Below are 22,356 nucleotides of genomic sequence, written 5' to 3' on the forward strand. Positions count from 1 at the left end.
AATAGAATATGCTATTGAACACGGAGCTTTTGGGCCTTAGACACTTTTTACAAATGCTAAGAAAACATATCAAACTTTAAAAAGTCCCCTGCTTCTTTATTTTTGTTTCCTTTACATTTTAAATGTGCGCAGAGGATGGGCACATGGGTGGCTCCGTTAGATGAGCATGCAACTTCAGCTCAGGTGATGATCTCACAGTTCATGAGTTCGAGCCCCACGGCAGGCTCTGTGCTGACTGCTCAGAGCCTGGAGCCTGCTTGGGATTCTGTGTCGTCCTCTTTCTCTGTCCCTCCCCCGCTCATGCGTGCTTGCTCGCACGCTCTCTCTCGCTTTCTCACTCTCTCTCTCTCAGAAATAAACAAACATTAAAAAAAATTTTTTTTAATGTGCCAGAAGAACAGAATAAAGAGATGTGGTCAATATAGTATATGTGCACATAGGTGTCTTTTAAAAAGCCCTCTCTGGCTTTAAGATTTTCAAGAGCACTGTTTATTTAACAGACAACATGATCTGTAATCCTTTCTGGTTTCAACAGCAGTGTCTGGAAATGTTGGCAGACCCCATTTGCTACTAATCACTTTTCCCAAACCCCACCTCCGCTGCCCTGATGCTTAACAAGCTGATGCCCCCGAAAGCCCTTGGTGAGACCCTCTAGCCAAATCGCAGGAAGCAGGGAAGCTCTTCAGGGTTACCTTGTGTGTAATAACCTGGAGCAGGCACTAGGACCGCCCCGACGCGATCGGCAGCCGCGCTTCACAGCCTGTCAGAGGGACTGAGCCGCCTTTGCTGTTACACAAGAGAGCCGACAGCAGCAGTAGCTCAACATCCTTCCCCCTTCTGGCCCCTTGGAAGGTATTTACTTGCTGTTTATCATTCAGATTTTGTACACCGTCCGTGTGCCGTTAGTGTTCACTTAACCGGATGCTCTGGAAGGCTGTCCAGCACTCACTGGGTTACTATATTATTTTATGTTAATTTCCACAGCTGACGGAAGCAACAGTGCCATAAAGAAATGGGCTAGATATTTCCAGGGGCTGAAATCTGGAGACATTTGAAGGTGTAAGTACATTGGTCACAGATCTCTAACGTGCTGGCTGTGCTAGTTGTATCTCTTGACCTTCTTCTTCTTCTTCTTCACGGAAAGAGCTAATGTAAAATGCCATTTGCATATTTCATTCATGAAGGAAAAGCACCAAGACAGTGACAGAAACCACTAATGATGGCCCTGTAGCTCCAGTTTGGAGTGGCTGTGGTTCCCTCTCCCAGCCTGTGGGTTTGCAAGAGGAGAAGCTGGATTTGCAACAGAGTTTTGATGGGGAAGAGATTTTGCTGGGGGGGCTGCAGACTGCTTGCTGGCTTTCTGCTTTCTGTTTTCAAAGCTCAAAGGTTGTCCTTTCTAATCATTGCCGTGGTGCAGTGTAGGAGTCTTTTCATGCTTTCTGTATTTCTGCATTCTGAATACTCCTCCTCGATGTGGGCTACCAGAAAGCTGTTACACCGTTCTGCACCTCTCAGTGCAAAACCATTGAGGAGAAATTGAGTTTGCTTTCTTTTGACCACACTCCACTCGATACTACAATTAGCGGGTTACATGCAGAAACGTTTAAAAACTTAATTATCTAAAGTTCCCTTTCCTGTTCAACAATAAATCTGGTTATGTGTGATAAGGGAGTAGTTTGCTACTGGAAAACCCAAATGAAGGTAACCCCACAGAGAAAATTGGACATTCTCTGTAAGTATTACAAATCAACCGCAAATGCTTTCGCTGGGCCTTGATGCCAATTTCATGCATTAAAAGCTCTTTACAAACTTTAAAGCCTTGTCACATTGTTAGGTTAGATTATTACCTTAGAAATCAGATCAGATTTAGGTGTCTTATACCAATACGAAATACATAAACGTATTTATAAATGAATACAATGTTGAGTCATATTAATGGTTAATTGATGGGAAATTTTAAGATAAACAATGGCATTAAATTTATTTCAGGAAAGAAAATATTAAACTGAAACTCAAAACAAGGCATCAACATTGAAAATGTGACTTTAGTGTATTTTTTAAAGAATTTAAATATACTTTTTTTTTTCAACTTTTTTTTTTTTTTTTTTTAATTTTTGGGACAGAGAGAGACAGAGCATGAACGGGGGAGGGGCAGAGAGAGAGGGAGACACAGAATCGGAAACAGGCTCCAGGCTCCGAGCCATCAGCCCAGAGCCTGACGCGAGGCTCGAACTCACAGACCACGAGATCGTGACCTGGCTGAAGTCGGACGCTTAACCGACTGCACCACCCAGGCGCCCCTAAATATACTTTTAATAGTTCGAAAATTATTTTTTTAAAGTACTTATCTTTGATATATTGAAATACCATAAATGAGATTTAGAATTGTTTAGGTATTAAGCTTCTGTAAGTATACCTGTATTTCTCCTAAAACTATTCGGTATAAAAAAAGAGGAGCAGAGGATATGAGGGATGGAGGGATTAAGTCTTATTTTACTGTTCTATACTTTTTTATATTTGAAAATTCTGATTGAATGTTTACTATATAAATACTACCTATATTTTTAATGTAACAGAAATTATAAATTGTCATAATAATTAATGTGTAATATCCTTAAATGCCAGTGAATATAATCATGTAAAAATAACATGCTAATATTGCTCTATAATATTTCTTTTTTTATTTTTTTATAATTTTTTTTAATGTTTATTTATTTTTGAGAGAGAGAGAGAAGGAGAGGCAGAGGGGGCAGAGAGAGAAGGAGACACAGAATCCGAAGCAGGCTCTAGGCTCTGAGCTGTCAGCACAGAGCCCGACGTGGGGCTCGAACTCACAGAGTGCGAGATCATGACCTGAGCCGAAGTCAGAGGCTTAACTGACTGAGCTACCCAGGCGCCCCTGCTCTATAATATTTCTTAAACAGGGAATATCTTTTTTGAAAGCAATGCCTTTTGCTTATGGAGAAAGTTGGGGAAAAAAGAATGGGGGCAGTAATAGATTTCCAAAATTTTGTGAAACAAAAGAAATGTTTTGCATTTATTTTTAATTGGTATAACAATATACTACATGACTCCATGAGCTTTATGTTTATGAATTTTCTCCCTTTCTCTTTTAAAAAAGTGTTTCTATATTCTCAGTCTGGGAAGATGACTCAAATCTTTCCAATTAAAACAACTTTGAGAATTCTTGCCCAGCATGTGATTTGTAGCCTTAAACTTTAGTTTTATGTCATATTCATCAGACACGCCTTACCATAAATAATCTAATTAGATATGGGGTCTAAAGATTGATTGAATTCAATGATGAGAGGGGAAAAAAAGCCCCGAGGACATAGATCTTATTCAGAATTTGATACTCTTTTCAGAACACGAACTTTGTTGCTGAATTTAAGTCCTGAAATTAAGTGTACCAGCTAGACCTAATTGAGTCTAAGACCTAACCTAACTTGGCACAATGTTCGGCCAAAGTCCAGAATTGCTGGCAAACGTGTGGGACTTAAGCCGCAGAATCCAGCGCACAGCTAAAACTAATTTGTTAAAGTGTGAAAGTAGTGATTATCTGGTGATTTTTATCCCTGAGGATAATCTGTTCAGGCCTTGAAAAGTCTGACTACCCAGGAGATCCAGGTGAATATCAACATTATCTACATTTACTGGATAATGTTAAGGTAGACATTTCTAAAAGATTAATTTTAACATACAAGTTTTTATTTAAAAGAGGTTCAGCAAATAGCAAATCCGGTTACACCGATTTCACCCTCAGTAGTGCTTTTTTTCTCCTAAAGGACATAAAATAATCCAAAATAAGGATTCTCATGTGAATAGGGGACTTAGGAAGACATTGAAGAAAGAGATGAAAAAAAGATAGCTTTTAGATTATGAAACCACCCAGAAGGAGCTAACGTAATGGGAGAAGGGGAGCATCGGCAAAACTTGTGTCATTTCAGTTTACTTTTCTTTTGGTTTTCTGCTTTGAGTAAGAAAAGAAGGTCTCCTAGTAGAAGCCACAGAAAATGCAAAAAATGGTCAACGCTGTGGGAAGCACTGAGTGTTTGTTGAAGGGATAAAGAAGCAGCAGAAAGAAATGACAGACAGTCCTTGATATGCCCTGAAAGGTGATTACAGTGCTAACAGGAATGTTTGCAAACCTGTTGGCCACAGTGAATAGGAACTATGTGGAACTTGGGAATTTCCTTGAAATCTAATTGTGACCTTTTTCTTATTAAATGAAAGGGTTAAAGTAAATGGAAGGAGAGTATGCTCGAAGCATACTGTGTCCACATCATATGTGCCTGTATGAACCAGGAGGGACAACACATGTTTCGTTGGAGTTTGGCAAAAGGGAAAAGTTACTATCCATATCGTTTTGGGAATAAGCTTTTCTCAAAAGCAGAGGTTTTGTTTCCAAAACTGGTTTTACTTATAAAGAAATAAGTTTGTAGGTACAGCAGAAAGCTTTTAAATAGATGAGATTCAGCCTTTGGGTGTAAAAGACCAATTAGCAAAATGAAATGTGAGCCATGGATTACTGATAAGCAGTTTTATCCAAAACATTGTTTCAATTATCCCTCCTGGTTCACCCACCTATAGCTGATGTGAACAAAGGACACTCATACTCTCTTGCTTCCTTCCACTTGCGTCTTTTATTTAATAGGGAGGAAGTTAAAACCTTCTTCTTAAGGAAACTGTTGATAAATATTAATCATGGGGTGCCTGGGTGGCTCAGTTTGGTTAAGCATCTGACTCTTGGTTTCAGCTCAGGTCACGATCTCAGGATTCGTGAGTTCAAGCCCTGTGTCAGGCTTTGCGCTGTCAGTGTGGAGCCTGCTTAGGATTCTCTCTCCCCCTCCCCTGCTATCTTTCTCTCTCTCTGTGTCAAAATAAATAAACTTAAAAAAATATATTAATCATGATTCTACGGAATCATGTTTAAGTTGCAAATGAGCTTTGCCATTCATACTCTGGAATTAATATAAGATTTTATGGAACAGCATTTAATTTCTTTGGATTATCTTTATTTAATAGATATTTGTCAATTCCTCACTGTATGCCAGGTATGAAAGTGAGACCAGTAAATAAGATATGTCCCACCGTTCATGGACTTCATCATTTTGTAGAGGGAAGTAGGTAACAAACATTATAAACCAAATACATTTTATTAAAATTCTTTCTAAATTGTTCTAACTTATTACAAATTAAACCAGAATATATCTAATAGGTACTAACTTGAAAATTGGAAGAGAGTAGTGATATGGGATGACTTGGTGGCTTTTTCAGATGTGGTTGTTTAGAAGACTCCCCTAAAAAGTGACAGATCATCAGGGGTCTGAGTGAGAGAGGCGGCCAACTAACAAGCAACAGTGTGCTGTTGCAGAAAGAGTGCAGACTTCATTAGGCAATTTAAATCCATTCTAGGTCATTCTTAAGTCTTCGAATCTTGAGCATTTTATCCCATTGATAAAACTTTACGGAGTTTTGAGAAAAATGAGGTAACATATGTTGAGCGTCCATGACAATATCTGGGACAAATTTAATTTCCATTCTGACTTACAAGTGTTATTGCAACTTTATGAACTAACTTCTTTGAATACATAGTCAAATAAACAAGTCTTAGACCATTTATCACCCCTGTGTCTCTCCTGAAAGTCTTGTGGTGATTCTGTATCACACAGTTGTGGGAGGAAAGAGAGCTACTCCCATAGACAGCAGAAAGAGAGAGCATTGTTCCCGAATCCTCTAAAGGCCAAGTTTCAATTAGGAGCTTTTATAGGTGCAGTTGTGGTACATTTTTGATCGTCTCCTCAGAAACCACCAACACAGTGGTTGATTAATGGACGTGCTGTTCCTTCCGGGGAATGCTGGAGAGAGAGGACCAGCTCCAGGAGGTTGACACACAGCCCCTGACAGGACTGTACTTCCTGGCCTTGGCCTTCAAACACAGCTCCTGGAGAAGTTCAGTGAGGTGAACATGACACTTTACAGTGCACACCACAGGGTGCTTGCTCAAGTTTAAGAAGTGAGCTCATTGATAAAGAAGGTAGTTTAGTAATACTTGGAGTGACTGACTCATGTCTAAACACCTTGGAGCTTTATCATTTCATCAGTGCACAGCCATAAAATATATACTTGCACTCAAACAGCCACATACATGTATTCCAAATGTGTGTGTGTGTGTGTGTGTGTGTGTGTGTATGTATATATTCCTACACATACATACTGGAACATATATATTTAGTGGAAAATTGTGGTGATTTTTCAGTATTTCCCCTCCATAGATATTGACAATACAACTAGGGATAGTAGCAAAATTGGTCAACAATATGTTCACCTAGTCCTTTCAAAGGAAAACCTTAATCCTGAGAGTTATCAGCTGGATGTAGCTGAAGCGACTTTATCATCAGACAGAATCCAAAATAGAAAACTAAACTAAACTAAACGCATATGCAAGAGGCTCGCATTGAAAAGAAGGGGAAGAAAGTCCCTGACATGTCAAGATTTGGTTTGGTTACATTCCTGATCTCATAGAAGGAGATAGAATCCTCTGGATTGGCCGCCACAGACAAATTTGCAAACTCAAGACTAAAATCTCTCCTTGTGCAGGACCAGTAAAAAAAGCAAACGCCGTTTGCTGAGGGTGAAGAAACAAGTTGAGAGGGTCAGGACAGGAGGTAGAATTCAAGTTCATGAGATCTTGCACTACTAATATTTAAATTTATCTGTAGCTCTGTCATGCTCCAATTGTGTGTCCTCGAAAATACAACTTTAACTGTTTAGGTCTTAGTTTCTTTATTGCAAATCTATTGAATTTTAGTAATAAATCAATACCACTAAATGAGGGAAGAAGGTAATACATAAATATCTAAAACGCAGATACTACATAAATATCTAACAGGCAGATAATTACTAAATTACATTTTAGAGTAGAAAGCATAATTAAAATTTAAAATGGGGTGCCTGGGTGACTCAGTCGGTTAAACATCTGACTCTTGGTTTTGGCTCAGGTCATGATCTCATGGTTCATGGGTTCAAGCCCCGCATTGGGCTCTGCGCTGACAGTATGAGCCTGCTTGGGATTTTCAATCTCTCTCTGCCCATCCCCTGCTCTCTTTCTCAAAATAAATAAATAAACTTAAAAAAAACAAAAAATAAAAGGGTTGGTAACTAATGATTAAATGTACAATTCACCAGTAAGGTATATCTATCCTGAACCTATAAGCACCTAATGACAGAACCTAGAATAATATAAACAAAATACATAAAGCTAGGAGGAATTGATGGATCCACAATCATAGTAAGATTGTGACAAAATTCTCTCACATGCTGGGCAAAAGTTAATACGAATAGAAAATATCAGCAATACGATGTATAATTCCAATCTAAGAGACATATATGAAAACTGCAACCAATAAAGTTATTCTTTTTAACATGCATAAACGTTCTTTTTATGCATAAAAATTTAGTATCACAAAATACAAAGCAAGTCTCAACAAATGACAAAGATCAATGTCATGCAGTTAATGTCATTTCATCACAATTTAAAAAATGTTTTTGTTTTTGCAGCAGAAACTTATACAGTTTAATTTAGCCATATATAATACAACAGATAATATAATTCAGACTTGAAAATGCAGAAAATAATGTCCAGATTTAAAAATAGCTATTAGGGGCGCCTGGGTGGCTCAGTCGGTTAAGCGTCTGACTTCGGCTCAGGTCGATCTCACAGTCCGTGAGTTCGAGCCCCACGTCGGGCTCTGTGCTGACAGCTAGGAGCCTGGAGCCTGCTTTGGATTCTGTGTCTCCCTCTCTCTCTGACCCTCCCCCGTTCATGCTCTATCTCTGTCTCAAAAATAAATAAACATAAAAAAAAAATAGCTATTAAATCTCATTTGACCTCATTAAAAAATTTCACTTTTATTCACGCATCTCATTGAGATTATTTCTAATTAGGCACATTTAAAAATTTTTACCTTAGGGTACTGTGTAAGCGTTTAGATAAAATAACCAGATTTCTCTGGGCATCTGGGTGGTTTAAGCAGGTTAAGCATCTGAGTCTTGATTTCAGCTCAGGTCCTGATCTCATGGTTTGTGAGATCGAGCCCTGCATTGGGCTCTGTGCTTTAGTACAGAGCTTGCATGGGGTTCTTTCTCTGCCAATCTCTCTCTCTCTCTCTCTCTCTCTCTCTCTCTCTCTCTCACACACACACACACACACACACAAAATAAATAAATATTTAAAAAAACAGATTTCTGAACACTCTTAAGATTTTCCTGTTCAACCACATCTGCATGATGACCAAATAAATGATTGGTTTAAAATAAATCCATGATGCTGATTCTAAGGCCAAATTTCTCCTGGGCCTACTCTGATAACTATCATGTCCTATAGGTAAACCCTCATTTTCAAGGTTAGAATTAGCTCATAATTGGACTTTAGATGGTCTATATTGCAATAGCCTGTATTTTCTTAGTAGAGAAAATATTCCAAGCAAGACCATTAGTGATGAAATCCTAAAATGATTCAGCTGTCCCATGAATATTGCAGGTGTTATATTTTTACCTATGTTGTTTTAATTATTATCATGCCTTTCCCTTCTTTTACAAACTATTTTTTTAAAAGCCTTAAAATATAGCACTTTTTATGACCCTTAGACGACCATTCCGATGCCCTTTTGGAAAAGTTTCAGTTATTCACAATTTTCTACTTGTCTAAATTCAAATTAAATCAAAATTTCACTTGAGATTTATAGCAACTTCACATTCAGTATGAAAAGGGTGTGGAGACTTACTATCTGAACATTGCATATGCTCTCTGAAAAAGAATGACCCTATTTTATGCCTTGACAAGAAAAAACTCTAGGAAAGATATAAATCTTGTATCATTCTATGTGTATGTCAAAAGTTATCTATCTTAAGAACAAATAGCTCAATTAAAGAGCAATTGCTCCTGGCAAAGGGATCACTTGAATGGTGCTTTTTCATTTTGAATGGATCCCTTTCATTGTTACTGGAATAAAAAGCCTTAGTGTATTCCAGGTCTCTTTGAGTTCTTTTCAGAATGTTAAAATTTCTTTCTCTCAATAATATTCTGTCTCTATTGATGTATGAAAACTGTCAGTTTTAGAATATTCACAATGAAGTTTGGAAGGGACTTTCGAATTCCTTGTTCAGCCACCTCCCTTGTAGAGATGATGATCCTGAAGTTCCCAGTGTTCAGGTCATGTTGTGCCAGAAGTGGAAGGAACATCTTGTCTTATGATTTTCACTCTGGCTTTTTATATCAGCATATAGTTGTTAAAGTGTAATTTCAGAATGCAAAATCATTAGCTCCCAGGCAAATATGAAATGAACGTGTGTAAAAAATTTTCTTTAATTCATTAATTAGTGAAAGATATCAGTAAGCAGGAATGAACAGTTTGAAAAGCACTTTAAGAAACTATATATGCATATGTAGAAAATTTTCAAAAGAAGGGTTAGGATAGGATTGTGGAATTAATTTTAAAAAGGGTTTATCTTTGGGGTTATCTGTTCTATCAGGCAAAAATTGTTTGCATTTCTGCAGGATGAAAGCCTGCAAGTTAACAAGTAACTTCACTAAATCTGGGACTTTTAATCAATAGTAGACAATGAGATGAACTAAATATCTTCTCTTAGACATCCTTGGATGGTCTTTGTCCCCATGTGTTACTGAAAGTTCTTTCTGCCCTGTTTTTGCCTTATTTTTGCAGTCTAGATCAGGGCTTGACCAACTAAGCCTGTGTCTCAAATCCAGCCCATCACCTGTTCTGTAAGTGAAGTCTTACGGGAGCACAGGTTTGACCTGATTATTTCCACAGGTGCATAAATTAATCAGGTAAACTCTCTGGAGTTTGCAAATCTAGGATCTTACAGTATTGATTAACTGCTACAACCACAAAATTTACATCTGTCTGAAATTTTCATAGTCTCGAGTTGAACGTTTAAATTCTTTTAGTACCTCTCCTATCCTAAGTCTGGGAAACCAAGCCCCAAACACCTTCTCCACTAGATTTCACCTGCTTTACCTATGAATTTAGGTGAAATTTTTCCTTCCCTTCTAGAGATTCCTATCGTCCTTTTGGAAGTAACCTTTGTACTACCTGAAAGGCAGGGACTTAGGTACTAGACCAATTTCCTAAAAGTGTTTCGTGGGCATCCACTCCATATATGTTCCTTACTGATGAAATGCCGTACTTTATGAAACCAGAATTTTTCTCAGAAATGATGCTCCAAGCATAGACTTGGTTGCAACACAGATTTGTGCAGTTACATCCTGGTAAAAAATGTGGACACACTGGTATTGATCCTATGCAAATAACCTATTGCCATGGAAAGTAAAGAGATGCAGTGAAATATTTGCTTTTGAATTCCTAGTGGGTCAGTGAGACTCAGATATCATGACATTAATTTAATAATGTAAGGTTAGGACTAGAGATAGTTTAAGAAGAAAGAGAAAGGGGTTCCTTATACATTTATTAAAAAATAGTTAAAATAATGCCAGCCATATTCCAGACAAATAACAAATATTCCTCATGAACTCATTCCGTCCTGATGATAAATACTTGTTGCCCTGGACATAGGGGCTAGCATTCTGCTTTCATGTAATGTGTCTACCCCTGGACTACAGAGAGTTCAGCAAATCCCTGTCTCATTCCGCTGGTCCAGCCTGAAAGTTGTCCAAGCCTTGTTAGTTTAGATGTGTCTCCCTCTCTCTCTGCCCCTCCCCTGCTTGTGCTCTGTCTCTTTGTCTCTCTCTCAAAAATAAACATTAAAATTTTTTTAAAAAAATAATTTTATGAGTTAATTTTGAGGGCTATTGGGGGTCGCCTCCAAAAATGCTAAAGTCTGATTTTCAAATCATGACTCTCTGGTGAATATACAGTGCACATATGTAAACAATTTTCCATAACTTATTAATGAATAAGGGAACTAGATGTTATGACTGCTACAGAGAAAATATGAGAAATATGTATATATAGGCAATTTAACAAAGATGTGTTTGGATAAGATCACAGATTTTAAAACTTCCTAATATCCAGCAGACCATAAATATTTAGAGATATTTGTCCCGCTGGGTGAAATTTTTTTTTTGCATATTTAATGGAAAAATTCTACAAATTAACAAGTAATTTTACTCAAGCTGGGATTTTTAATTAATAACAAAAAAAATGAGGCAAACTAAGTAGTATATTTATCTGGACCTGTGCTGTCTGGTAAGGTAGTCACTAGTTATTTAAATGTGATTATTTAAACTTAAATTAATTAAAATTAAATACAACAAAAATTTTAGTCTCTCAGTCACGCTGCCCACTTTATACATGCTCAGTGGCTACACTTGCCCAGTGGCTACCATATTGGGCAACACTTCCATCTTCGCAGAAAATTCTTCTGAACAGCGTTGTACCTACCTACACAATCCTCAGGTGGCCATTGACCCTGTACGATATAAAGGTGTATTGCCCACATTTTTGCCTCACTTCCAAGTGGCAGAGAATTATTCTGATAGTTTTAATTGTGATAGAATTTATAACCATCTAATAGTTAAAATTAGTAAATGCCTACTATTTGAGTAGGCTTTACATGTATCATGATCATGCCCAAATGGAAAACTATATGAGTAAAGCAAATGATGCATGGTATACTTTGGTATTATTATTTTTAAAAAGGCTTTAGAGCAAGTGCAGTTTTTTAAAAGTATAACTACCAAAATATATTATGTATCATTTAGTTTACTCAAGTTGATTCAATCAACTCCCTTAAAAAACCATAGAAGTTGGGATATAGTGAGTGGTTTTGGTCAAACAGTAGGCTCAAAACAGAAAAGATGTGAGTCAGGGCAACCAGGGTGTCTAAGGAAATTTCTATAGCTTTTTGCTTCACGTAGAATTTCATTGTTCTGAGCTCAATTATGATAAATTGGAATTGAACATATTAATGTAAAAGTAACTTCCATGTTAAACAGAACCTATGTTTTATAATAACACTCAATAGTGCAGCGAGGAAATAGGACATGTATCAAATAGGATGCTATTTAAAAATTATGAGAATTAATTTTATAGTAGAGAACTACTTTATCTGGGATTTCTCATTAACAAAATGAAAGGATTATTTCCCTGGATTTACTTATTGCTTGTAAATTTCACCATTTATTAAATAGCTCTGAGGTGCCTAGAATACAAACAAGTTAGAAGCAGTGTCTGCCCATATGGAGGGTACAGACTGGAAAGGAAGGCAGAAAATAAACAGGTAACTAATTCGTTACAAGTTTTATGAAAAAGTGCTTATGACAGGAATCCTTTCCTAGTCTGTTGGGATCTAAGCTGGGTGTGTTTAGGGCAGGATAGAGTCAAGAATGGCATCTCCAAGAAACTGGCATTTAAATAAGGATCTAGAAGGTATGTAGAGATTTCCTAGGTAAGGGAGGGTCATGGAGGGAGTGGGATGGGAAACTTCGGAAAGGAAACATCATCCATCATCCAGGAAGGAGGTCTTGACAAAGGAGGCAGCACGAACGTTTGAGGTTTTGACTACATAATGCTTATACTTGAAAGAATTGTGTTTTAATGTTATCATTTCCTTATTTTTTTTTGGCAAAAAGAAAGGGAGCATATTGGCACAGGGTACTTTCTTTTATCAAACAAATTATATAAGTGGACATAATCCTAGTGCCCAAGTTCTCATTCAGAATTGCCAAACATGTTTCTGTGGAAGAAAGTTGCCCATATAGTTACCCTGACTTTCCACCAAGGTCTGAAATGGAAGAGGTCAGTTTCTAATATAATTTCCTAGTTCACCTTTTAATTTTCTGGTTCACCATTATCTCTCTGGGCTGTTAATGCAAACAAAGTTTCTTTCTTGTAAACAAGAGAAAAGACTTGGATGGGTTCACTGACTTCAGGCATAGCTGCAGGTACCTAAGTAATCAGAAAGAGAGGGTTACTTTCCTTGGCTGGGAAAATCACCACAGTTTTAATGCCCAAATGACCCAAACTTTATCTATAGTATCAACTGCAGATCATCTACATTCTGACATTAATGACATTAAATCTGACTGTAAAAATTTAGATTAGCTAATGAATAGAAGGATCAAAATTTTATTTTTGAATGTTTTCTGGTACTTTATCTTGGCATCATCTTTCACCCTTTCCACACCTCTCATGATGTATTTATCCTACCATTATAAATTTGTTTTGCTATATTTGATTTTCTTTCTAGAATCTGAACCTATAATAACGTCTTGTCTGCAACACTTAACATAAACTTGGCAAAGGGAAATGTTCCTTATGTGTTCATTGAGAGACTAAGCAAGTGAATACATGAATGATCCTAGATTTATGAATATATCAAGAGAAAGAAAAGGACCTTAAATTACCTGGCTGAATATCTTAAATAATTCTTTTTTCGTTTTATATGGAAGTAACTTGATAATATCTAAATTATTTGAGTAAATAATATTGATGAGGCAAGAAATTTTCAAAGATGAGGACATCAATATTATCAACAATATGTTGAACTTTTATTGAATGTTTCCTCTAAACAAATCAACCATTAAAAAAAGAACAGATATAATTGTTGCCTTCTAGGAATTTGAGATAAATTTAAAAAACAAGAATGTATGCTTAAAAATGCAATGACTAATACAGGAAATGTGTGCTAGGTACCAAATGGGTACAATAAAAAATAACAAATACCAGAATTGGGAAAGTAAACCACAAGGGTATTCTAAAACCCTGGTCATATAACAAACCACAAATGAAGGAAGATTTCCATGTAATACCAGATCCCTTTCATCGTTCTTAGATGACTAAACATTGACTTCTAATTTTGTCCTTCTGTGTATATTTCTCAGATTTTTTTTTTTTTTTTAGCTCACTGCCTTTGAGGACATTACTTATACTTTTCACATAAGAACAACTGGAAAGAAAAGAGTGAAATTAATATTGTTTTCTTTTTCTTTTATTTTGTTTTTTAAATTTTTTAATTTTTTTAAATTTTTTTAATTTTATTTTTTATTTTTTAAAATTTACATCCAAATTAGTTAGCATACAGTGCAATACTGATTTCAGGAGTAGATTCCTTAGTGCCCCTTACTCATTTAGCCCATCCCCCCGCCCACAACCCCTCCAGTAACCCTCAGTTTGTTCTCCATATTTATGAGTCTCTTCTGTTTTGTCCCCCTTCCTGTTTTTATATTATTTTTGTTTCCCTTCCCTTATGTTCACCTGTTTTGTCTCTTAAAGTCCTCATATAAGTAAAGTCATATGATTTTTGTCTTTCTTTGACTAATTTCACTTAGCATAATACCCTCCAGTTCCATCCACATAGTGGCAAATGGCAAGATTTCATTCTTTTTGATTGCCGAGGAATACTCCATTGTATATATATATATATATATATATACCACATCTTCTTTATTCACTCATCCATTGATGGACATTTGGGCTCTTTCCATACTTTGGCTATTGTTGATAGTGCTGCTGTAAACATTGGGGTGCATGTGCCCCTTCGAAACAGCACACCTGTATCCCCTGGATAATGCCTAGTAGTGCAATTGCTGGGTCGTAGGGTAGTTCTATTTTTAGTTTTTTGAGGAACCTCCATACTGTTTTCCAGAGTGGCTGCACCAGCTTCCATTCCCACCAACAATGCAAGAGATCCTCTTTATCCTCATCCTCGCCAACATCTGTTGTTGCCTGAGTTGTTAATGTTAGCCATTCTGACAGGGGTAAGGTGGTATCTCATTGTGGTTTTGATTTGTATTTCCCTGATGATGAGTGATGTTGAGCATTTTTTTTCATGTGTCAGTTGGCCATCTGGTTGTCTTCTTTGGAGAAGTGTCTATTCATGTCTTTTGCCTGTTTCTTCACCGGATTATTTGTTTTTTGGGTGTTGAGTTTGGTAAGTTCTTTATAGATTTTTGGATACTAACCCTTTATCTGATATGTCATTTACAAATATCTTCTCCCATTCTGTTGGTTGCCTTTTAGTTTTGCTGATTGTTTCCTTCGCTGTGCAGAAGCTTTTTATTTTGATGAGGTCCCAGTAGTTCATTTTTGCTTTTGTTTCCCTTGCCTCTGGAGACGTGTTGAGTAAGAAGTTGCTGTGGCCAAGATCAAAGAGGTTTTTGCCAGCTTTCTCCTTGAGGATTTTGATGGCTTCCTGTCTTACATTGAGGTCTTTCATCCATTTTGAGTTTATTTTTGTGTCTGGTGTAAGAAAGTGGTCCAGGTTCATTCTTCTGCATGTCGCTGTCCAGTTTTCCCAGCACCACTTGCTGAAGAGACGGTCTTTATTCCATTGGATATTCTTTCCTGCTTTGTCAAAGATTAGTTGGCCATACACTTGTGGGTCCATTTTTGGGTTTGTATTCCATTCCATTGATCTAAGTGTCTGTTCTTGTGCCAGTACCATACTGTCTTGATGATTACAGCTTTGTAGTGTAGCTTGAAGTCTGGGCTTGTGATGCTTTCTGCTTTGGTTTTCTTTTTCAAGATTGCTTTGGCTGTTTGGGGTCTTTTCTGGTTCCATACAAATTTTAGGATTGAAATTAATATTGTTGATCACTTACCATATCCCAGACATTAAAAGCAGATTTTACATAATGTATATATACCTTTTTATTTTTTTTTTATTTTTTATTGTTTTATTTTAGAGAGAGAGCAAACTGGGGAAAGAGGCAGAGAGAGACAGAGAATCTTAAGGAAGCTCCATGCTCAGTGCAGAGCCTGAAGCGGGACTCGATCCCACGACCCTGGGATTATGACCTGAGCTGAAATCAAGAGTCAGATGCTCAACCAACTGAGCCACCCAGGCGCCACATAATGTATATATACCTTAAATACTTTTTTAGAACATGAACACATTCACGAGATTTTTAAAAATTTATATCTGCATCTTCTGCTGTTAGAGGGACAAATCTTGATCTTAATCAGAATATTTTTTCATTAAACAACCTTGTTGTGCCATACTCTGCACACAACAAACTGTGTACTCCTATATAATCATGGGTACAATCAAGATCGAGAATATTATCACCTCCAAAAAGTCCCTTGATGTCCCTTTGCAATAAACCCTAGCTTTAGGCTGCCTCCAATATGCTGGCACTGTAAATTTATTTGCCTTCTCTGGCATCACATGTAAATGGAATCATACAGTACATACTATTTTGTGTATGGCTTCTTTCACTCAGTGTAATGTTTCTGATATTCACCCATGACCTTGCATGTATCAGTAGTTCAAGATTTTATTTTAAAAATTTGAGTAGTATTGTATTTCATGGATATACTACAACTTGTTTATCCATTCTCCTACTGATAGGTAGTTTTCCATTTCTTTGGTTACTAAGAATAAAGTTGCTTTGAGCCTTGATTTTTCAAGTCTTTGTGTAGAGGTATGTTTTTATTTCTCTTGGTGAATACCTAAGAGTGGAATTGTTGAGCTATGCAAGTGTACATTTAGCTTTGTAAGAACGTGCCAAATAGTTTTCCAAAGTATTTTCTGCTTAATACTTTCCCCAGAAGAAATACAGGAGAGTTCTAATTTCTCCAGATTCTCACCTGCACCCGATATTGTTAGTGTTTTTAAGTTTGTTTCTTCCAGTGGGTGTGTAGTGGGATCTCATTATGATTTTAATTTTCATTTCTCCCAATAGACTAACGGTTTGAGCATCTTTATGTGGGCTTATTACACATGCGTGTATCTTTTGAGAGGTTCAAATCTTTTGCCCACTTTTGTATTGAGTTACTTCTCATAGAATTGTGAGAGTTCTCTATATATTCTGGATACAAATCCTTGGTAAGATACTTGTATTACAAATATGTTTTCTCATTTGACAACTTGTCTTTTTTCTTAAAGCCTTTATTTTTTTAGAACAGTTTAAAATTGAGAAGAAGGTACAGAGATTTCCCATATAGCCCATGCCCTGACACATGCACAGCCTCCCCCAGGAGTGTCATCTGCCTCCAAATTAGTACGTTTGTTACAATTGATGCACCTACACTGACACATCAAAATCACCCAAAGTCCCTAATTTACCTTAGGGATTGCTCTCGGCGTGTACATTCTGTGGGCTTGGGCAAATGTATAATGACATGTACCCACCACTATGGTTTCATACACAGTATTTGCCCTAAAATTCTCTTTGCTTTATCTATTCATCCCTCCCTCCTCACTCCAACCCCTGATATTTTTACTTTCTGCATAGTATCATCTTTTCCAGAATGTCATACAGTTGGAATAAAATAGTCTGTAGACTTTTCAGATTGGCTTCTTTCACTTAGTAAAATGCATTTAAGTTTCCTCCATGTCTTTCCATCGCTTGATAGCTCTTTTTCAAAAAAATATTTTATTTATTTTTGGGAGAGCACAAGTGGGGGAGGGGCAGAGAGAGGGAGACAGAGGATCTGAAGCAGGCTCTGCACTGACAGGTTGATGGCAGTGAGCCTGATATGGGGCTTGAACTCATGAACCGTGAGATCATGACCTGAGCTGAAGTTGGACGCTCAACCGAATGAGCCACCCAGGTGCCCCGATAGCTCTTTTTTTTTTAAGTGAATAGTATTGCATTTTCTGGATGTGGCCACAGTTTATTTATCTATTCATCTACTTGAAGGACATCTGGATTGCTTCCAGGTTTTAGCCATTATGAAGAAAGCTCCTATAAACATCCTTGTGCAGTTTTTGTGTGAACATAAAGTTTCAGTTCACAGGCATAAATACCAAGGACTACGATTGCTCAATTGCATAGAGAGAATGTGTTTAGTTTCTTTTTCATTTTTATAAGTTACGGAGAGCAATAGGCTTTGCTTTTGATATAGTCCCATTTACCTTTTGTTAGTTTGTAACCTTGAGAGTTCCCAGGTGAAATCTGAAGCCGGCTCCTGCACACAGGGCGATGAGACCGCAGGCGGGCCACTCCAGGTTTCTACAAGCGAGGGAACTTATACATGAGGCTTGTCTTAAAACAAGTAGATGTCTGCACCCACCTGCCAGAATACTAGAAGTTTCCATCGAGGTCTTAACTGTGTTCAGTCATGTCTAGAGAGTTTCAACAACATGTTGCTCTCGCAAGGTGGCCTCCTTGAAACTGGCTTCTAGTGTGAGAAAGGCAGATAGAACATACGTTCCCAGGACAGGGGAGGCGGTGAGGAGCCTCCAATTGCCTGGGTTCAGCTCTTGGGTCAACCAGTGGTCACATCCTCTTGACGACCATCTCCAACTTCTCTAACACTTCTTTTTTTTTGTGTGTTTTATGGTTTCTGCATGGCCTGGTGACAAGTTCATGTGACTGAAAGAAGCATTCATCCTATGGCTCATATTATTAAAGTTCCATTACTTGATTGATTCTACAGAAGGCACTATTACTGAGGATCTTTATAAGAGTGATTTTATCTTATGCTTTTTATTAACTAGTCCCCTGAATAATGAAATGATTCATAGACATTGATGTCTAAATAGAAAGAATTATAGAGCCTCAGGGTTGGGAAGGAAATGATAAGACATTCTTTCCATCCAATGGATAAACATTCTAACAGATCATTTTTCTAACGCACATTTCCAGAACCTATTCTCATTATAGGCAGCAATGTAGCATAACTCATCTGGATGTTAAACAGGAAAGGAAAAAGAAACTTGTTTAATTTTTTATCTATAAGATGCCTGCCTGAATTTTCTCAGCTTAGCAGTCAAACATCTCCAGTCAATGTATTGCTTACTTTTTTTTTTGTTTGTTTTTAAAAAATGTTTATTTTGAGAGAGAGAGAGAGAGAGAGAGAGAGAGAGTGAGTGAGTGGGTGGTGGCAGAGAGAGAGGGAGACACAGAATCTGAATCAGGATCCAGGCTCTGATCTGTCAGAGCCCCCCGACGTGGGGCTCGAACTCATGAACTGCGAGATCATGGCCTGAGCCGAAGTCGGAACCTTAACTGACTGAACCACCCAGGTGCCCTGAATCACTTACTTTCCGTGCCTTGGGAATGGCTAAAAAGATCCTGTGGACAGAGAGCTTTCTAATCAGGCAGAACTAGGCACATACGCTGATTTAGCAATGTGGGCAAGTCACTTAAATGTCCCTGGCCACATCTTACCTCATCTGTAAAGTGTAAAGGTTAGGACATATACACCAGAACATGTGCCTTTCACTAAATGGTAATTTAAAAAAAATGATTAGTGATAGAGATGATGAAATGCAGAGAGAGAAATATTATTTCTGGTGCAGTTTTATTAATAGAAGAAAGAGAACTGAGAAATTCAGCAAGAAAAAAAGGTGATAAGATTAAAACTTGGACTTTATTTTCCATAAATCCTACCTAGGGTTTTGGTCATGATAATTATCTAATTGTGGTCTACTTTCTTAAGAAGCATGTCCTTGGAAGTAATGGATATTGAATAATATCCTTGGCATACAAAACCAAAGAACCAAGTGCTATTATAATTATTTTCAAAGATAAAACAAATATCAAGGGAGGCTCTATCTCCCTATGGTACCTTGTTTTGAATAAGTAATAAATTTTCATGGTTCAAAACTCAAACAATAAAGCTACACCAAGAAGACTCACCTACCTTACCCTCCTCACCTGTCAAATTCCCCATACTTCTGCTCCCTAAAGCTAATTGAGTCTATTACCTTCTCAGTATTTCTCTGTGCCAATTCAGACAAATATAAATGTAAAGTCTTTTCCCTTTTTGTTACACAAAAGTTTATATACTACATGCACTGCTGGCCATCTGGCGCATATATATATATATATATATATATATATATATATATACACACACACACACACACACACACACACACACACACACACATATGGCTGGCATTCTGCATAGCAGCTTAGCATGGAGCCTTATGAATTAGCATATCACCTCTACAGAGTGGCCATGCTAACCTTCTATGCAGAATGCCAGCCTTAGTGAATACGCTGAAGCAAGCCCTTTTGCTAAATTAAAAAGTGACCCATCTCTCAGCCTTGATGGCTTGGTTCTCCTCTTGCCTACAGGCAGAAGGTGGCAGTTGGAAGGACTCAAGGCCTCTATAAATTTTGAAGACATATTCTAGCGTTTTTAACCACTCATGAAAATAAGCTCCGGGTATTCTGACATTCTTCCTTCTGGCAAAATCAGTCTTGAGGGACTGATTTAAGCCTGAAGGTTTGTGATACAAATAAAGGTATGTTGCAACATCAAAGTTCATGCAGCTTTTCAGTGAAGAGTGAATGTTTTCACATGTAAAGCTTAAAAGGACAAAGGGATCTAAAGCAGTCTTATTTTCTGAGTAGGGCAAATGACCCAGGAAGAAACCTTTGTAAGGCAATTGCTTATAAAGGTGACTTAATTGTCACCTTGGAGGAAACTATAAACTTGGAACACTACCTCCCAAGAAAGAACAGGAGAGGCCCTTCTCTGAGTCATAATGGTGGGTGGAGCACAGTGTTGGCGTCACTGTCATGAAAGCAGTTTATCTTGTAGCTAAAATTTCTGGATGTAGTTTCATCTTTCTGAGTTTATAAGCATCCCAGCTTGTTTTTTTTTTTTTAAACTAAAAGAACATGTATAGAGTTATCTGAATTTATAAGAATGGAAGGCAGGAAGACATTAGGGTCAATCAAATATACAAATATTAAAAAGTATAAAGTCACTTAAATTGTTCATAATTTATTTGCTAAGAATTCACTTGCTATTTCTGCAAAAGAGGCACCTTCATTTCTGTGTTTTGCTACTGCTAATAATCAAGTGTATTTGCATTTTCTGAGTACAAAGCAAGTAATTAGGAGAACAGGTGTCCTGAAGACAGCTGAGTGGTAGGTGGAAGCCAATCTGGCTTGCCCATTTTCTGTGTTTCTAGACTGAGAGAGAGCACAGCTAGTCCTGGAGTCAAGCCAAAGGAGGAGACTGACGACTTGAATATCAAGGGCAAAGGCTCCAGTTGTATAACATTCTGGTTTCCTCTGCAGATGGTGGCCATATCCCAGGACATCAATGGTAGGTCTCATCTCAAAAGTGTGCAAGACCACCCTATAAATTTTGCATCCATGCCAAATCAAATTGTGGGAACAAGATTTCACAGGATGTTCAAACCCTGGACTACTTTTGGAAGCCTGTGAGAACGGGCTATCCTCGAAAGAGCATCTCCCAATATGGGAAGGGATTCTCAGCAATCTAGACAGAAGCAGAGAAACAGAATAATTTTCCTTCCAGGCCCTATATAACATAATTTTAAGTATGCAAAGACATCAAACTTATTTTCGATGCCAGTTATGGCACATCTGAACCTTAGTTCTACATTATTACCACATGGCATATCACTCAAGCATTGTGCTATTTAGCTTTCATATGCTATAGTTGTCAACATTTTATATCCTCTTAACATAACTGAATTGTAAGCTTTTTGGTTTTTTTAGAAGAGGTATCCCATTATTTATTCAGTAGATATTTATTGAGTGCCTACTATGGACCAGATGCTCTATTAGGGACTGGTGATAGAATCCCTGTTATCCTGGAGTTCTGGATAGAACACCAAAAATATACAAATGCATCTATGGTATGTTGAATGGGAATAATTAAGGAAGACCAAGGGCTGAGACAGCCTGGGCTGATTTAGATCGAGTGGTGAGGGAAGGAAACTCTGACCACATGGACCTTAGGCAGAGACTTGAGTTCAATGGTTCAATGAGCCACACAGCTAACAAATGCAGAAAAGAGCATATAAAGCAGAAGAATTGTAACTGTAGATGGTAGGTGCCCTGGCCCTTGCATGGGACTGTGTTTGCCATGTTCAAGAAGAGCAAGGAGGTAACTATAGAAAAAAGAGCAAGGGGGATAATAGGAGGTGAGATCAGATACACAAGAGAGCCATAGTGGACAGCATGAATAATCTTATGGAACTCTGGTCTTTATGCCCAGGAAGATGGGAAGTCATTAGGGGAGGTGGTGAGGGCAAGGGAGTAAGAGGAGAAGCAGGGACACCAATTCCAAGGCTGTCAAAATAGTCCACATGAGAGATTCCAGACAAGAGATTATAGTGGCTAAAATCAGTAGCTGGAGGAGTAACTTCAACCTAATTGATATGGTAAACATCTCTTGAGAGAATTTGTGCCAAGAAGTGTGCCTGAGTCTATGCTTTTAACCATTGTACTGCCTCTCTTAAAACAGTGAATGTGTGTTATGTTAATGAAATAGATTGATTTCATTCAGTTGAAGGGTTTTGAGCTATGGATACATGTACATCTTTTTGCAGCTCATATTGGACCCAGACGAGAAGATCAGTAGATATGGATCTTTAATATTCCTTTTCCTACCTCATTTCAGGGAAAAGTTTTTAGTTATTTTTATTTCAAAACAT

General features: G+C 37.5%; 1 protein-coding gene across 2 annotated transcripts in view; it reads left to right on the plus strand.

Annotated features, from left to right (window-relative positions):
• The first annotated feature begins 725 nt into the window (after window positions 1–725).
• Window positions 726–22,356, plus strand: part of RAB27B (RAB27B, member RAS oncogene family) — a 147,269-nt gene continuing 125,638 nt past the window's right edge. For both annotated transcript variants that reach the window (XM_086683029.1, XM_086683028.1), the window contains exons 1-2: window positions 726–852; window positions 985–1,059. The gene's annotated coding sequence lies outside the window, so the exon portion shown is untranslated. The remainder of the gene's footprint in view (window positions 853–984; window positions 1,060–22,356) is intronic.

This window comes from Puma concolor, chromosome D3 (assembly GCF_028749965.1).
Source record: "Puma concolor isolate L17-30 chromosome D3, mPumCon1.1.hap2, whole genome shotgun sequence".
In the NCBI taxonomy this organism is placed as follows: Eukaryota; Metazoa; Chordata; class Mammalia; order Carnivora; family Felidae; genus Puma; species Puma concolor.